Source organism: Schistocerca serialis, chromosome 4 (genome assembly GCF_023864345.2).
Source record: "Schistocerca serialis cubense isolate TAMUIC-IGC-003099 chromosome 4, iqSchSeri2.2, whole genome shotgun sequence".
NCBI classification, from domain to species: Eukaryota; Metazoa; Arthropoda; class Insecta; order Orthoptera; family Acrididae; genus Schistocerca; species Schistocerca serialis.
Genome location: NC_064641.1, coordinates 800,213,316 through 800,219,295, shown reverse-complemented (window position 1 = coordinate 800,219,295; position 5,980 = coordinate 800,213,316).

The following is a 5,980-nucleotide window of genomic DNA, read 5'->3' as shown; positions in this document are numbered from 1 at the left end:
GCCGGACAGTGCTTGCATAACAGTTGGTATATGATATGTCGTTTCCCAGGTGAGTCTCCTTTTGATAGTATATGTTTGGCCAGTTACAGGGCTGGTATAGGTGGTAGTGGGAGGGTGCATAGGGCAAATCTTGCATCGAGGACAGCCACGGGTAGTAGTAGCCATAGGATAGGGAGATGGGTGCAGGAGGAGTCGTAGAGTATGACAAGAATACTGTGAAGATTGAGAGAGCAACGAAAAGCTTTCTAGATGTGGTGGGCAAAATCTCGGACAGAATGGATCTCATTTCAGGGCGTGATTTTAGGAAGTCGTGACCTTGTCAAAGTATCTGTTTATAAGACCAGGATGATACTGAGTGACCAGTGGTGTGCTCTGAAGTTTTTGTTTTGAGGGATCAGTAGTACCGGGATTGGATGTGATGTCCCGGGAAATCTGCTTTTGAACTAAGTTAGTGGGGTTATTGCGTCCAGTGAAGGTTGAGGTGGGAATTGTGGTGTATTGTTGTAAGGAGTCAGCATCTGAACAAATACGTTTGCCTCGAATTTCAAGACTGTATGGGAGGGAATATTTGACATGAAAAGGATGGCAACTGCCAGAATGTAAGTACTGTTGTTTGTTAGTAGGTTTTATGTGGACAGAAGTGTGTAGCTGCCCTTTGGTCAGGATGGGATCAACATCAAGGAAGGTGGCACAGGAATCGGGATATGACCAAGTGAAATTTAATTGGGAGAAGGTATTCAGAGATTCCATCAATTTTAACAGGTCAACCTCACCATGAGTCCATATAGACATCATCTACATTTATACTCCGCAAGCCACCCAACGGTGTGTGGCGGAGGGCACTTCACATGCCACTGTCATTACCTCCCTTTCCTGTTCCAGTCGCGTATGGTTCGCGGGAAGAACGACTGCCGAAAAGCCTCCGTGTGCGCTCAAATCTCTCTAATTTTACATTTGTGATCTCCTCGGGAGGTATAAGTAGGGTGAAGCAATATATTCGATACCTCATCCAGAAACGCACCCTCTCGAAACCTGGACAGCAAGCTACACCGCGATCAGAGCGCCTCTCTTGCAGAGTCTGTCACTTGAGTTTGCTAAACATCTCCGTAACACTATCACGCTTACCAAATAACCCTGTGACGAAATGCACTGCTCTTCTTTGGATCTTCTCCATCTCCTCTGTCAACCCGACCTGGTACAGATCCCACACTGATGAGCAATACTAAAGTATAGGTCGAACGAGTGTTTTGTAAGCCACCGCCTTTGTTGAGGGACTACATTTTCTAAGGACTCTCCCAATGAATCTCAACCTGGCACCCGCCTTACCAACAATTAATTTTATATGATCATTCCACTTCAAATCGTTCTGTGCGTATACTCCCAGACATTTTACAGAAGTAACTGCTACCAGTGTTTGTTCCGCTATTGTATAATCATACAATAAAGGATCCTTCTTTCTTTGTATTCACAATACATTACATTTGTCTATGTTAAGGGTCAGTTGCCACTCCCTGCACCAAGTGCCTGTCAGCTGCAGATCTTCCTGCATTTCGCTGCAATTTTCTAATGCTGCAACTTCCATCATCCACGAAAAGCTGCATGGAACTTCCGACACTATCTACTAAGTCATTTATATATATTGTGAAAAGCAATGGTCCCATAACACTCCCCTGTGGCATGCCAGAGGTTTCCTTAACGTCTGTAGACGTCTCCCCATTGAGAACAACATGCTGTGTTCTGTTTGCTAAAAACTCTTCAATCCAGCCACACAGCTGGTCTGATATTCCGCAGGTTCTTACTTTATCAGGCAACAGTGCAGAACTGTATCGAACGCCTTCCAGAAGTCAAGGAAAATGGCATCTACCTGGGAGCCTGTATCTGATATTTTCTGAGTCTCATGAACAAAAAAGCGAGTTGGGTCTCATAGGATCGCTGTTTCCGGAATCCATGTTGATTCCTACAGAGTAGATTCTGGGTTTCCAGAAATGACATGATACGCGAGCAAAAAACATGTTCTAAAATTCTACAACAGATCGATGTCAGAGATATAGGTCTATAGTTTTGCGCATCCGCTCGACGACCCTTCTTGAAGACTGGGACTACCTGTGCTCTTTTCCAATCATTTGGAACCTTCGGTTCCTCTAGAGACTTCCATTACATGGCTGTTAGAAGGGGGGCAAGTAGTAAAGATGTAGTCAATGTACCTAAACCAATCCAGGGGCTGAAGACTTATGAAACTCAGAAAAGCTCCAAGTGACCCCTGAAAAAGTTGGCATAGGAAGGAGCCATCCTGGTTCCCATGGCCATACCCTTGATTGTATTTCTGTCCCTCAAAGGTGAAGTAGTGTTTGGAAAGTATAAAGTTGATTAAGGTGAGTAGGAAGGATGACATAGGTTTGGAATCAGGTGGGTCCTGACAGAAAATGTTCAGCAACAGACAGACCTTGTACACGTGCAATGTTGGTGTAGAGGGAGGTGGCATCAATGCTTACACGCAGGGTGTGTGGTGGGAATGGGATGGGCACAGATTTCAGAGAATCCAAAGAATGGTAGGTATCTTTGATAAAGGGGGGAAGTCTTTGTACTATGGGTTGCAGGTGCTGATGAACTAAGGCAATCTCCATAACATTCTTGTCAGCCCTATGCTCCTTCTGCAACCATCTCCCTACCCTATGACTCCTACCCCTGTGACCACCCCCACTGCAAGACCTGCCCTATGCAACCTCTCATCACCACCTACACCAGCCCTGCAACTATCAAAATATATACTATCAAAGGGAGAGCCACATGTGAAATGACACATCATATACCAACTGTTACACAAGCACTGTTCGGCATTTTCGATTGGCATGACTACCATCAAATTATCAGTTAGGATGATTGGACATAGGCAGAGGGTGTATACTAGCAACACAGTATCCTCTTGCAGAGCATGCTCTTCAGCATGACAATCGTGCGTGTTTCGCCATGCGCATGATCTGGAGTCTTCCCCCAGACACCAGTTTCTCAGAACTCCGCTGGTGGGAACACAAGATGTCCGTGGTTCTCGCCGCCCACCTGGCCTTAATTTACATTACAGCATTTCGTCACAGTAATACTCCTTTCTTCACTCCGTTTTAGTTTTCTGTATCTTTCATTTACTTACCTGTCACTTTTTCTCCGTCCCCATCCCTCCTCTGTTACGTACAATGCACTTAGCTTTTCACTCTTATTAACTCAAGCACAATGTTTAAGCAGTAATCTCTGTCTTGCATGTTACCCTGTCTCCCACCCTTGATCTGTCAGGTTTTCAAATCTCGTCCAGTGCAGTCCTCAACAATCAGTCTTTCCTTCTCATCCTGTCCGGTAAATTTGCTGTGACCTGCGGTTCAGGGTGACTTTCCCGAAATTTCCCAGACCTTTTCCTTCACTCCTTTTGGTTCCCCTTCAACCCTTCTGCCTGAAGGAGCCACTGACTCCGAAAGCTTGCCTAATTATAATCTTTTATGTGTATTCTGCCTCCGCTTGGTCAGTAGATTTTTTTACCTATCCGATTACCTAACGCGTAATAAAATTCACACAAATAAACAGAAGAGACCCAATATTTATTACTAGAGACAGGATTACATGTAAAATAAAAATCTCAAAACATGTATGAAAAATGATAAAAAGTATGCGTGAAAAGTTTGGAAACATGCAAGATTAAATAATAAAAAACATAGTAGTTGATTTTTAATGCTATAGTCCTGCATCCACGAGGCCTATCCGCATGGTACGCACGCGCTTGTGGTGTGCGAGTGAGAATAAGACGCTTCGCGGACGTTGCCGAAGATTACTGATGCTAGTGACAGCAGCGTGAGCATATGGACAGCAATAAAGGTGGACTACCTGTTTTTAAATCGTGACTAAGGCTTTGCTGCAATAATTGCAGTTGGTACAGAAAGGTGGAAACGTCTTACAATCGTCTCTTGACAATCTCACGGCACACAAGTTGCGAGCGTGCTGCAATATTGTGAACTCTTTTTTTATATACTCGAACCCAGTGTGTCTCCTGAAATTTTTGTATCTCAAAGCTCTATGTAACTGCATGGAAGGACGTCGGATCGAAAACTATTCCGTATTCTAACACAAGCTCACTCAGGGTTAACCCTAAAAAACTTCAGATCACTCTGGACATCCAGCAGCATTCCGTAAACGTTTTAGGAAACTTCAGATTAAAAGGCTGGTGATTTTAATCGTTAGGACCGGTTCACTCATTTTGTAGCACTGCAACTACAAATTGTGTAGTTGTACTAAGGAGACACGCACATCCGATAGTGTTAGCAATGTAAGAAAGGCTTTGAAGATTGAGTGTTTTTGTCAGCTGCGTTCTCATTGTTGGCTGCTTGCGTGGACCTTTTGCGCCATGTTAGTAGTTGGAAGGGGAGACTTATTGACAGATGCAGATACACATGAAGCGGGCCGAGTCGGTAATGAAGAAAGGCTGTAAAGCACTAAGCAGACCGCCTGCGGCAGCCGTTAAGAACAGTGGTGCATTGCAGCCCGCGTACTGGGCTTCTGCGACAGCCAGCTGGCTCCGCGCTGCCAATTGTGAGCAGATTGTCTCGTAGAGAACTTAACGTGGCTGCCTTCGGCGTCTGTGCACTTGTCGAAACAGCCAGATCTTCCTTTCATCTTGAAACAAATTTCATGACGACTTTCGTCAGCTTGTAGGACTTGGAAGAATTTCCAGTTCTGGAGGAACGTACAATGACTTTCAAATTTTACAGCCATTTCATTCTGGCACATTATTAAAATACAGCATCCATTTACTACAGCAACTGCAAATTCTTCTCGAACATCCATTGGGCAATGAAAAATTCTCCGCTTCCATTTATTTGCTAGAGAGTATTCTATATATCTCCTAGTCCGAGACGATCAGGTTTTCTTGCCTGTTAAACTTTGTCTCCGACAATGACGCACGGCATCAGCACTCCCTTGTTTGATATGGAGACTTTTCACCGATATTCATGTATCTACTAACGAGATTTTCATGTTAAATTGACTGCATAAAAATAAATGAGTCACTGTATTTTCCACATGCTCCAGCATCCATATAAGTGAACTTATAATCCTCAGTGCATAAAGCAAGTAAAACGATGGAAAAATAATTTTTATAATTACAGTGAAGTACGTTTGTTATGAGTAAAAACGCATAACATATTGGACGTCCATACCTCTCGGACGATCGCTCACGATTGACCGTCAGGTGGCTGACTAATTGGCAGCTTAACATTGCGACTGCCGAGTGCGTTATGGCTTAAAATGCTGACGCCGTCCGCCTATAAGCATTCTTATGTTTCATTTGTTACACTGTAAATGAAGTAAAGCCGTGCTCGACTTGAAGGATGGTTTCAGCACTGCAGTGCTTTCCTAGGCCTCTACTTCCTCCCACCTCTAAACAGATATAGTCAGAGGGGAAGCTACACTTCAACACGTACTCCGAAATATAGTGCAACTTGGTATTATTGTCATTGTTATAGGTGGAAAAAGCGATAACAGAAAATCGTATGACCAACTGGGGTGGAACCCTAAGCATACGTTTTGTAGTCTGCAACTTAAGCCACTGAGCCATAAAAGCACACTTCTGTACAAACCATTACTGAGTTACTTATAAAACAGAAACCGCACTGAGCCAAGGGAACAAATGCTAATTTTGTACTAGAAGTAAACAAATAAAATCCAGTGGTGTTACATGTTCTTAAACATTTAATTTACAGATAATTTATTGGTGGTTAAATTTGTCTGAATGATCTACTTATTCGAATAATCATCCAGACAGAAATCTGTTGGAATAATACCCATCTCTTTTCATCACTACACCCTTCACTTCTTTTCTCTTTCTGTTCATATTGTCAAATGTAACGAGCCCAACTAGTTCACTTGCTCGAGTTATTCATAAAAACCTTCGGTGTAGCTGGTTTGAATTTTAGTTGATTCTAAACAAAGCTGACAATTAGTC